The 12685-nt window shown below is 39.8% G+C and overlaps 1 long non-coding RNA gene across 1 annotated transcript in view; it reads left to right on the top strand.

The window, feature by feature from the left end:
* The window catches only part of LOC106043140 (uncharacterized), a 51271-nt gene extending 43599 nt beyond the window's left edge, over window positions 1-7672 (top strand). The window contains exon 4 of the long non-coding RNA XR_010832692.1: window positions 5909-7672. This is a non-coding gene — a long non-coding RNA (uncharacterized lncRNA). The remainder of the gene's footprint in view (window positions 1-5908) is intronic.
* Window positions 7673-12685: the final 5013 nt, after the last annotated feature.

The raw sequence follows: 12685 nt of genomic DNA, 5'->3' as shown, positions 1-12685 counted from the left end.
CCACATTCCAGACTCTTGCTTGTGCCATTTATTATATTATTATTGTTAATGTTATAGCCATATACAAAAATGAAGGCAGACCAATTCCTTTTGTAGGTAAATATTTTTCTGTCTAACGCAGGGAACCTCCTGAACTCAAACTTTTTGCATTGGTTTGTTGCACAGCACAACCTTCTTTCTACCATTTTTATCAAAATAAGGTATTAATCTCTACGGTATTTAAAAGGTATAAAACTATTAGAGTTGGATACAATGCTGATTAAAAACAGCTAAGCCTAATGAAATTACAAATTTTCTGAAAAACTTGAAACATACTCCAGTGTAAGCACATCAAACCACTGTGAAGTGATGATTAACTTGTTACTTATTAGTATCAAAAGTCCCTGCCAGGATTCTCTGACATTTCTTTGACAGGTTCTCAGCTAAGTCAACAGAGAGAACTCCTGTTGCTTTCTTGGGTCCTCAACGTCCTCAGTTCTTAGGATCATTTCCTTTCTTTTTCCATCTGAATTTGAAAGACAGAGTAATTATTATAATTCTTAACATCTTTTTCCCTGAACAACCAATGTTACCACAGTCAGTGTGTAACCCTTACAACACAAGTAGTAAGAAGGGAAGAAGGGTGAAAATTTCCCCTGCAAACTCCTAATACCTTTTTCTACCCCTTTTTTTTTTTTTTTTGGATGAGGCAAGAAGATACTTAGAAATCCATTCAGTGGGAAGTACTCTGAATTTTGAGACAAATCTTCTCTCACTGTGCATCATCCCCGTAGCCCCAATAGTTTGCACAAATTTAATGAAGAACAAGGTTCCTTTGAATACATAGGTTTCTGTTCCCTAGTGCATTACAGTTCTTCTGTGCCAGTGTAACTCAATTGACTTGAATGGTGTTAAACAACACCAGCCTGTTGCAATGCTGAAAAGAAACACCTTAAAAAAAAAAAAAAAAAAGCCTATGATAGTTTGAAGAACTGTCACCTAGTATTTATTTCATCATGTCTGTATTGTTTGTGGAAGAAAAAGTGGTTCCTTAGACCAAGTGAGCATCTACATTGCCTGTGGATTGATACTGGTAGTAAGTTTCACAGCTGAATTACAATGTTTTCATGCCTTATCAAAAGCACCACGGCAGTCAAGGTTCTGAAACATGGAACTAGAGGAAGATTTTCTAACAGGAAGAAGGAAAAGAGACTTAGAGATACACTACTGCATACACACCAACAACATACAGCCAAACTCCTGTAGAATTCTTTGAGCCACTGCTATGTTGTACAATATTTTAACTGTTGAGTCAGCATACCTTTAGCATGGTGAGACTACCGAAACGTATTGTAACTCCATTGCTGATACATAGCATCATACCTAAAACTCGTTTTCTTCCTTTTTAAGTTATATGAGCAGATGAGCTCAATTAGGCATTGAAACTTCATTCTTGCAGGTAATTGACTACTCATCCACCTTAAATTTGTCTTTGGTAGTCCGGCTTGGATGGCAGGTGGTAGAATGAATGATGCCAAAATTGTATGTAAGAATTTAGAGTGCGTAAGAGAGATGTAAGCGTACATTCTGAGAAAATGCTTCCTTTGCTTTTTTAATCTGAAAAATGGGGCACTTTTGAATAGGAATGTCTAGAATTATCTATTAAATTGGTTCTAACTTGGAATAGAGGCAAAGAGCAGGAGGAAATGGTGATGAAAAAAAGACATGCCAGAGTAGGAGATATGTTGAGTCAGAGACTCCATATCTCAGAGGCTGCATTCTGTCTCTGAGCAGTGTCCCAGAATGGCTGCTGATGTGGCACCTCACTATGGTGTCCTCCACCTTCCTCAGAAGGGAACTGGAAGAGAGCACCACCGGTTCACATTGGTCATTTTCTCCCGTCACATATTTTGTAATTTAAATGCAACAAGTGCCAAGAAAGAACTACAGAAAAATCTTTATTTAGACATGTTGTCTAAATATGGAGGAAAATTTTACATCTTCAGAAACTGTTTTCACTACAGCTCAGTGTTTTGTAGTCACACTTGGCTTTACCCAAACATCACTACTCTGGCATAAATTCCCCCTTGAGTTGTTTTTAAAAAATGTAATTGTCCTTGAGCAGTGCTAAGCACAAGGATCCTAATTCAGAGGTGATGTTAGCTACTCCCCTAGCTACTCCCCTTCCTTCACTCCATTGGCTTCGCCTTGTGCCTGAAGTGATGTAACACAAATGTTGGGAAAAGGTGAGAGTTAAAATGGTGCGTGATATTTTAAGAGTAACATTTTCCTGCCATCCCATTCCTTCTTCTACTGCTCTTTTTTTTTGTCCCTGCAGTTAGAGGAGCTCTGCCAGTCCCCCAGCACGCCTAGCTTCTGTGTGTGCCAGCACAACAAATGCTCCTCAGTGGAGGAGCAACTCAGTACAACAGGGGATGCAGCCTGCCATCCCTGACCTGTTGATGTGAGGGGAAGGATTCAGATTCATCCTTACTTCTTCTCACCTGTAGCTAACAGAGAGCCAAGAACTGATCAGTGATTCTTCCTAAATTATTTTAGGTCACATCAAAGAGGTTTGCTACGACCACGGCAGGAGTTCAGATGAATTTTTTTGCCCTGAAAAAAAAATAAAAGTGGTCATGTTCTTGATTGCAGCTGAGAGGCAGCTTAAAAAGTTATCAGCCTGTCAGCTCCTAAGCAGTGCCTGACTGTAACTGTGCTATTAGACTCACCATATGTTAACATGTCACGTGCAAAAACAAGGTTTGCATGTCAATGGGTCTGCTGTGAGCAAGCTCCAATTCAGCAGCTCGAATGCACAGTTGTGAACATATCTTTTAAAGTGAAGGGTCTAAATCAAACTCAGAAACAACTTTAAAATGGGAGGGCATTATTTTCCTATAGATAAATGAGTGAAATGTAGTAAAACACAAATAATAAAGGAAAAGAACATACAAATAATGCCAGGTATGAGTCCCTGCAGGTCACTGTAGTCTTGCTTTGAGTTCATTGTGAATTTAGCCTCCAGTGTCAATACCAATTTCAAGTCTGTCTCAATTGTGGGGCCCCAGACACAGCACAACCTGCCTAACCTAAGCTGCAAGCATAAAAACCAGTTCCCCATCTCTCTTATTTTTCCTTGTAATCACTTGGCAGTTTAAATAGATGATGGAAAAATTGCTAGTTAGTAAACTGTTCAGAGATCCCTGAATTGAAAGGCAAGATGTGAAATGAATACCAGTTAAGAAATTATGGAAAGTCTTTCCCTTCACTGTGATCAAGACCAGGAAGAGGTATTATTGTCTTTTCACAAACATAGTTTTTTGTTGTTGTTGTTTTTCTTTTTACAAACATAGTTTTTCCTATAAGAGAATCAACACAAATTTTCTTATTAAGCAGCCACAAAGTGCAGATAATTGTCACGCCTGTTAAAATATTCCCCCCTGCCTCTTGAAATGTTGTGTGTTGCTTTTTTCTTTTTTTTTTCTTTTTTTTAAATATTCACTGATTTTTGTTTTTCAAGACAGGGTGAATGTAGTTAACGTTTATACTAATGTTTTCAACCGCTAACTTAAGTGTTCCAATGCTTAGCAAAACATCAAGATACGAAATAATTCTGCGCACAGTATTACCAAATATTTTCTTAACCATATTTCTAGGGTGGGTATTATCAAAATGAGCACCATATTAGCCTGAAAAATCAAGGTCTTTCACTGATTTTAAATTTCTGTTTGGAAATTTGTTGACACAATGCACATCGTGTCTGTGCTAGTTTCTCTTCGCACAACTTCTTTTTCTCTGAACAGTGGGCAGGAGGCAGGGTTTCCAAATGGCACAGACCGTGTTCCAAGATGTATCAGAGTGCCTGGCATCAGTAGTAAAAAAAGCAGCTGAATTTCCCAGTACTTACAATAACCACACCACATGTCTAGATGCTTTACATAACTCCTCCCAATATAGGCACAGAGGTGCTATATCAAGCTTTTACACAATGCAAGTTTGGAAGCTCTGTCTGGGGAGTATGAAGTCACCTAAGCCTTCGCATTTGTGTTGGGATCAGCTGGAGCAGAAACATGAGTTTAAAAGAGGACACTGGCACTTAGCCAAAAAAAAAAAAAAAATATTAACTGGCAATAAATCCTCCCTCTAAAGTACTTGGACAAAGTTTAACTTAGACATTAAAAAAGTCAGTAACCAGGCAATTTCAAAATACAAACACAATCTTGGATTCCCTGGTTTTCAGTAAAGAAGAAATATATTTCTGAAGTGGTTCAGTAACTAAAGGATATATCTGGTTCTTTAGGCTTCTCTGTCCTACAGGTTGAGTTTCAGTTGTGTCCCAAGCTGACTTCTATGCATACAAACAGATCTCTAGCTTGAGATCATAACGTGATGAGCTTGGCCTGTGTTGGAGCATAGTTTGGAGCGTGAGCATTTCTCATGCTCAAACAATAATAGTGAGTGAGGCCACAACTAGGCCGTAACTGCTTGGGTGGCTGTAGCATTCAGGCCTGTAGCAGGCCTGCTTTTACTGAACTCCTCTTTCATTCATGAGTTAACTCTTCTACTGTATAGACCGTATTGATACCTCTAGAGGTGAATTACCTCTATGTAACAAAAAAAGACAAAATAGCTGTCTATATGCTGTTTTGAAAGAGCTGGCGCAGCAGTGCCAGGCTCCCTCACAAGCTGCTTGCAGGCCGCAGCCTTGGTGGCCTCAGTGCTGTGAGGGACCAGCTCGCGCCACCCCTTTGCCTGGGCTTGCAAGTTTGCATCGTGCTGACAAGAGTGGCCCCAGGGCAGCCCTTCGTGCTTACTTTAGGTTTAGGTAGTATGGTTTCCCATAGCTTTCCTCAGCAATGCAAGTGGCATGAACACTTGTATAATTACTTCCTATCCTCTGTAAGGTGAACTTTTTTTTTCTGAGACCAGTTGCCCCTTCTGTGTCACCTGAGTAACTACCAAATAAGAATAGCTTAGAAAAGAATGATTTTATTCAGTTCCAAGCTTATTTTTATATAAACTATTTTGGCTATATTGGAGGGTTCCTAAAACTTTCTGATGATTTCTTACTGTGATCATTCTCTCTTGGAGAAAACGATAGCGTGAGGCCCAGCATGTATCAGTTGTCCTGATAAGAAAAGTCTGCACTATGGTCACTCAAACATTTGATAAAGCAACCAGTCATCTTTCAGATCACTTAATCTAGCTCGAGAATGGTAAACACATAATCCTAATAGAATTATTGGATCTTATTTATAGTCAAAAATGCCTGAGCAGAAAAGAAACTCACAAAGCATTTGTGTACCCCTTCCATGTATGCTGCTATAATTTCCAGAGCTTTGCACCACTTTGAGTACACAGCTGATACTAGGGGCTTTGCTAGTTGTGTCAAACTACAACAAACTATAAAAATGTTTAGTCTGTCTGCAGTTAAAGATCCCTAGAAACCAGCATGTTTTCCATAGATTTTTTTTCAATGAATATAATGGGGTTTGGCTGAGAACAAGTGCAAACAATGCCAACTTCTGTCACGTGCTTATCTGCTGCATAGGATTGCTGTTTACAAGCTAAGAGGGCCACAAAAATGGCTAGGTCTTATGTCCTTGTATGTACTGCAGGGCCTATTCTGATCCACACTGAAGAGTTTCCATACGTGGACAGTGTCAAGAAAGCTTTGCTGCATCATCTATCCAGGCAACAACGAAAAGATCATTGTTGAGATTATTGAGATTTAGATAGGAAAATCTACCATGAGAAAGATATTTCACTATTATGTGCCTATAGAGCATTTATTTTGTGTGCATTGATAGCATTTCAGATGTCTTTAAGGTTTTAAGATCTTATTAGTCATGATCTCCACAACCAATATACTTTCTCACTCAGCTGTTCCTTTTCCTGTTTTGAAATTGTTTGGGTGATGAGGTAGACCTAGAAGGTAAAGTACTGGGCAAGTACGGAAGAGTGAGGTAGAAGACTCCTTCAGCCAGTACCTTGAGACCTCATGTTGAAGACCAAAGATCCTGGCCAGATGAAGCAAAGAACTGAGAAGGAAAGGGAGAAGGAAGACTATTCGCTCTCCTGGAGGGACTCCAGAGTGATGGAACCTGAGATATATTTAGTTTTATCCCCAAGTTACCTTGCTGTTGAACTGACATTCTGTGTAACTTAATCTTAACAGCAATGGTTGACATTTAAGTAGCTCTGTAAAATAAAAAGGGCCTATTTTGTATTTTTGTAGAAACATATTCAGTCACCTCTAAAATCCAAAATGGATAACTTTGAAATATATTTCCTGACTATCTAAAACAATTTAGGATTTAGAATTACATTGAAAAGGATTACATTTAGGATTACACTGAAAAGCGTTGTCATTTAAAGAGGAATTTATCAGGTGTTAGGCACTGGGTGTACTGGCCAAGTGCACAGAGGGTACATACCATGCAAAATAATCATAGTCTCAGGTGAAATACAAGCACTACTATTTACTATTTTTAGGCTGGGTTATTTCACTGTGTGACCATGATGTTGAGAGTGACCATAATGTAACATTTCAACAATCAAGTTCAGTACAAGAAAAAGTCAATGGTTTTCCAGAATGAATGGAAAAATGATTTTCCATGCATCAATAAAGATATAAATTACTGTGATAAGGCAATATATAAGGTTTTGAGATAACCTATCCAAAAGAAACTTCGCAGTTTCTATGAGGAATTACAGAAATAAATGCATCAAAAAAATAATCCTAGAACAAACTGTTCGAATAAAGGTGTCAAAATTTTCCCTCTCTTGCTAGAATCAAGAAAATCAAAAAATCCAGAAAAAGGTTGTATCTCTACCTAAATGAATAGTATGTTGCCATTTGTTTACATTACTTAACCGTGACAGGAAGCAACAATACATAATTTGCTAATATTATCCCATCCTTCTAATGTATAATATTGGCTATAAACAAAGACTACCAATATACATTAACTCTTCCTTCAATGAGGAAAACAATTTTAAAGTTGATTTAAGCATTTGTGTACGTGTGGCCCAAGTTGCCCAAGACATTTTACTTTTAAGATGTTTCATAGCTAGGTTTTGGTGGGCAGCTGAAAGAGGAGTATTCCATTTGTCTACATGACAATTCCATGAACCTGCATGTAAAATGTAATCCAAATGAAAAGAAAAAAAAATACAACATTTGAACAGTTAGAACTTTCGTAAGGTATCATCATTTGTAGCTGATATAAGAACTTCAGTGAATCAGTGAACTTCCTTGTGCTAAATACTCACTGAATCTTTGTATAGGAATATACTCTAGTGTAAAACCCAGCAAACCCTTTGCATTCCATCAGTGAAACTGTTGGAAGATTTTTCTCTTGTACATGCTTAACCAGGTTAGGCATACAAAAAAAAGAGACCTAAGCTTCAGAGTCTCAGAATTAAGCTAAATTTATGACTTGTATTTCAGTCTGTAAATTAGTTTGCTTTTAAGAAAATTCAAGCATAGAATTATTTGACCCATCCAGGTCAAAAAGTTCCTAGGTTTCATTAGGACCAATTGTAAACTACATTGAAGTTATAACCAGCTGTTGTGTTGCATTACTTTGCTTTGATCTGAGAGGTCTGATAAATAGATTCTGTCCTCAATTTACTCATGTGACAAACACATGAAATGGCAGTGAGGATTAGTCCCTTAAATACAGCGTTACTGCCCACTCGGCATTCATGTAGGAACACAAATACCTTTACTGGGTTATAGAATCATATGGCCTGGGTTGGAAGGGACCTCAAGGATCATCTAGTTCCAACCCCCCTGCCATAGGCAGGTATGCCACCCACTAGATCAGGTTGCTCAGGGCCTCATCTAACCTGGTCTTGAACACCTCCAGGATGGGGCATCCACAACCTCTCTAGGCAACCTGTTCTAGTGCTTCATCACCCTCTGAGTGAAAAAAATCCTTCTAAACTCTAATCTAAATCTCCCCTCTTTTAGTTTAAAACCATTCCCCCTTGTCCTGTCATTATCTATCCAAGTAAAGAGTCTTTCTCCATCCTTTTTATAAGGCCCCTTTAAGCATTGAAAGGCTGTGATGAGGTCACCCTGGAGCCTTCTCTTCTGTAGGCCGAACAGCCCCAGCTCTCTCAGCCTGTCTTCATAGGTGCTCCAGCCCTCTGATCATCTTTGAGGCCCTCCACTGGACCAGCTCTAACAGCTCCATATCCTTCTTGTGCTGGGGGCCCCAGACCTGGACGCAGTGCTCCAAGTGGGGCCTCATGAGGGATGACTAGAGGGGGACAATCACCTCCCTCAACCTGTTGGCCATTCTTCTTTTAATGCAGCCCAGGATGCAGCTGGCCTTCGTTGCAGGGCTGGTCTCAATGAGTTCTTCTCCTAGTCTGTACTCATGTCTGGGATTGTCCTGGCCCAGGTGCATCACCCTGCATTTAGACTTGTTGAACCTCATTAGGTTCATGTGGGCCCACTTCTCAAGACTGCCAAGGTCCCTTTGGATGGCATCACTTCCTTCCTTCTATCCTATCAACCACACCACTCAGCTTGCTGTCATCTGCAAATTTGCTGAGAGTGCACTCGATTCCATGTCTATGTCGGTGATGAAGATAATAAACAGTAACAGTCCAAGGACAGACCCCTGAGGTACACCAATTATCACCAGCCTCCATTTGGACATAGATCCATTGATCACCACTCTCTGGGTGCAACCTTCAAGCCAATTCCTTATCCACTGAATAGCCCACCCATCAAATCCATCTCTCTCCAATTTGGAGACCAAGATGTCATGTGAGACCATGTCAAAGGCCTTGCAAAAGTCCAGGTAGATAACATTGATCGCTCTTCCTTTGTCAACTGATGCAGTCACTCCATCATAGAAGGCCACCACATTGGTCAGGCACGATTTACCCTTGGTGAAGCCATGCTGGCTGTCTTGGATCACCTCTTTGTCTTGCATATGCCTTGACATTGCTTCCAGGAGGATCTTTTCCATAATCTTGCCAGGCACAGAGGTGAGGCTCAGTGGTCTGTAGTTCCCTGGGTCCTCCTTTCTACTCTTTTTTAAAAAGGGGAGTGATGTTTCCCTTTTTCCAGTCACCAGGGACTTCACCTGACTGACAGGACTTTTCAAATATGATGGAGAGAGGTTTGGCAACTACATCTGCCAATTCCTTCAGGACCCTGGGATGCATGTCATCAGGCTCCATAGACTTGCACGTGTTTAGTTTCATCAGGTGATCTTGATCCTGCTCTTCACTTACAGTGGGTGGGACTTTGCTCCCCCAGCGTCCGTCTACAGGTTCAAGGAAATGAAAGACTTGGGAAGCCTGACTGGTAGTGAAGACTGAGGCAAAGAAGTTGTTGAGTACCTCAGCCTTCTCTATGTCTGTTGTTACCAGTTCACCCTTCTCATCCACCAGAGGGGGTACAATCTCCCTGGACTTTCTTTCCTGAGCAATGGAAGAACAGAATCCCTTCGGGTTGTTCTTTGCATCCCTTACCAAGCTCAGTTCCATCCATGTCTTGGCTTTCCTTATTCCATCTCTGCACATACGGACCACATCCCTGTACTCTTCCCAGGCCATGTGTCCCTGTTTCCACTGCCTGTGCATTTCCTTCTTGTGACTCAGTTTGACCAGAAGGTCCTTGCTCAGCCATCCCAGCTGTATGCCCTCCCTTCCTGCTTTTTTACGCAGGGGGATGGAGAGTTCTTATGCTCTAAGGAAAACATCCTTAAAGAGTCTCCAGCTCTGCTCAGCTCCTTTGTCCCTAAGGACAGTGTTCTGGGGGATCTCAGCTACTACATCTTTAAATAGCTTGAAGTTTGCTCTTCGGAAGTTCAGGGTCTTGACTTTGCTCTTTGCCAGGCCTGTATTCCTCGAGATCACAAACTCAACCAAGGCATAGTCACTGCAGCCCAGACTGCCTCCAATCTTGACCTCTTTAATGAGCTCTTCCATGTTGGTGAGAACCAACTCAAGTAATGCTTCTCCTCCGGTTGGTTTGTCTGGTACCTGGACCAAAGTTATCCTCAGCGCACTCTAGGAATCTTCTGGATTGCTTACAGCCTCCTGTGTAGCTTTCCCAGCAGACATCCAGGTAGTTGAAGTCCCCCATCAGGATGAGAGCATGCAAGCACGAGACTTCTTGTAGTTGAAGCAAGAATTCCTCATACACAGGCTCCCCTTGATCTGGCGGCCTGTAGTAGACCCCAACCACAAGCTGTCGTGATGCAGATTTTAAACCTTGCATATAGGAATGTAAGAATTGTTTTAATGGATCAGAAAACTTTTTCCTCCAAGAATATCTGTTTACCCTTCTTGAGAAATTATTACTGGCTACAGTAAATAGTAAGTTGTTGGAAAAATCATCCCAAAGGAGAAGCTTCTAGTTGTCACGTGCTGGTTTAGCTCCATGATAAACAATGCTTAGCACACTAACTGTGTTCACTTCACATAGTCCTCCTGTTTTTTTTTTTTTAAATGGATTTTTTTTTTTTACTGACAATTTATGATCATTGGAGTTTGAGTCCCATAATCTTTTGAACTTACTTCCTAGTTACTGTCACTCAGTTATAATCTGCATAATATATACTTCACAGTCTTTTTTCATATCTGATTTTAATGACTGTAACCACATTCCTTCTTTTCATCACAATTCCTCTTCTGAATCAGTGCCATGCCAAGTTTTCAGTAGAAACCTTCCATTAAAAATGTTGAAATTCATTGGATTTGATCATTATCACTTCATGATGAAACTACAGTTACTTCTTGAACCAAGTAACTGTGTTGCTTCAGCTTAAGTCAAGAATAGAATAGCTTTTTTTTTTTTTTTTTTTTTTTTTTAAGATTACGGAACTAGCTGTTCCAAGAAGCCATCATTTGAATTCTTGAGAAATTGTTTCTCATAGATTTGTCCTGAAATAACATTTTGCCAATCTACGTGCAAGTAGTTGGAGCAGCACACTACCACTTTTTAAAGAATGATTAGACTTAGTTGCTTCTTTGCTTTTCTTCACACTGCATGCTCTGCATGGTATTTACATTACATACTATAGGCAAGAAATTTAGGTATCCAAATTAAAGGTATAAGCTTCTTATACGATCAGTGGAAAGAGGTAAAGTGCTTCAAAGGGCAATTAAGAGCCCATCAGTTAGAATCCAGCCTGCCTTGTTAATTGCATAGAGAACCTGGGCACTTCTGTTAAATGCCGGGATAAATTGTGAAAATGTTTGAATGTGCCCAAAGCCTTTTTTTTTTTTTTTTTTTTTCCAGTTGGGACAGGAAATAAATATGAAATTCTGTTCAAATATTGTCACTTGACCTGCAATTTAAATGCATGGAAATTCTCTCATTACTTCTAGCTCCTCTGAATTTTTTCTCCCACTAAAATGAATTTTTCAAGAGAATTACTGTTTCCCATCTCAGTCATTTCTAGACAAACTCTAAGCAAAGATACTTAGGTATCCAAGTTTATTTTTGCTTTTGGTTATCTTCAGAAAAGCTGAATATGGCATGGTTGGATAGACATTCTAGTTTGCCTGTATTTCCTTTTAGCTTTTTCCTATTATCATACCTCAGAGATATAAATGGATATGTTTTGCTAGCATCCCTAGTCAATGCCTATCTTTGGCTCTACTCCTCTACTGCTGCTTGTGGCTTTCTTCCTAACAACAAATAACAATTCTCCAGGCCTCTGCCATGTTCCCATGCTGGCAGTCCACGTACTTTGGTTTTGTACGTGCAGAGTCTGTGCTTTTATAAAAGCTCTCTGTCTTCCCAGACATGTTTGAGGCACTACAGAAAAACAAACAAAAGCTCCCTTTAAGCCCTCCATGTATGTGTCTGCCTAGTAGCCTCTGATGGGAAAATTGGAATAATTTTAAAGATGTCACAAGAATCCAATTTGGGATTAAAGGCTCTTTTTTTTTTTTTTTCTTTTTAGATATATATATATATTTTAAGTAATCCAGTTTCCATGAATTCCAACATGCTTTTCTGTGCTTTTGGTGTCAGGAACACAAGCTTCTCCCTACCGCTAACAAGAATCTTCCCTAAATGTATCATGTGAACTGTCATCTTCACAGCAGGTCACCGCGTTGCTGAACAGTTCTCATGGTTGCTGCATACACAGATACAGCATTTCAATGACTACGTCGCCTACCATTACAGCTTGTCAGCACTGCAGTTGTAGCCCCATCTCCTGGAGAGACCACTTAGCTATGTATTTGATCATCTCTGTGATGCTCATTCTCAATATCTCCAAGTTTCCTTTCATTTTATTGTGTTTTTTTTTCCCCCCTTTGTTTTTTCCAGAACAATATTTTATATTTTCCACTTTACCTCCACCTGCTGGTAAAACGAAGCTGGCCCATACAAAACCAGTAACTACAGAGATGGACTGGCAGGGGAAAGGAACTAGCTCCTGCTTGTTTAAGACGAGTAGCCAAAATACCTGGTAGATAGGATGCAAAGGGGAAGGAGAAAGTTAAGTTCCTTTAAAGCAGTGGTTGTGCCTACATCCACTGTTGTACAGCTGTACTGCTTTCATTTTGTGGTATGCTCTTATTGTTAAGTTGATCACTCTATTTTTAAAAACTAGTTTGCCCTGACAAAGTCTCTGTTCATAGTTTTAAAAATATAGTAAGTAAACAGCAGGCCACTTCTCTTCAAAATTATCTATTTTCTTTATTTCTTTATAGGCGT

The sequence above is a fragment of the Anser cygnoides genome, chromosome 7, assembly GCF_040182565.1.
Source record: "Anser cygnoides isolate HZ-2024a breed goose chromosome 7, Taihu_goose_T2T_genome, whole genome shotgun sequence".
Taxonomy (NCBI): Eukaryota; Metazoa; Chordata; class Aves; order Anseriformes; family Anatidae; genus Anser; species Anser cygnoides.
This window is presented reverse-complemented; position numbering and strand designations above follow the sequence as displayed.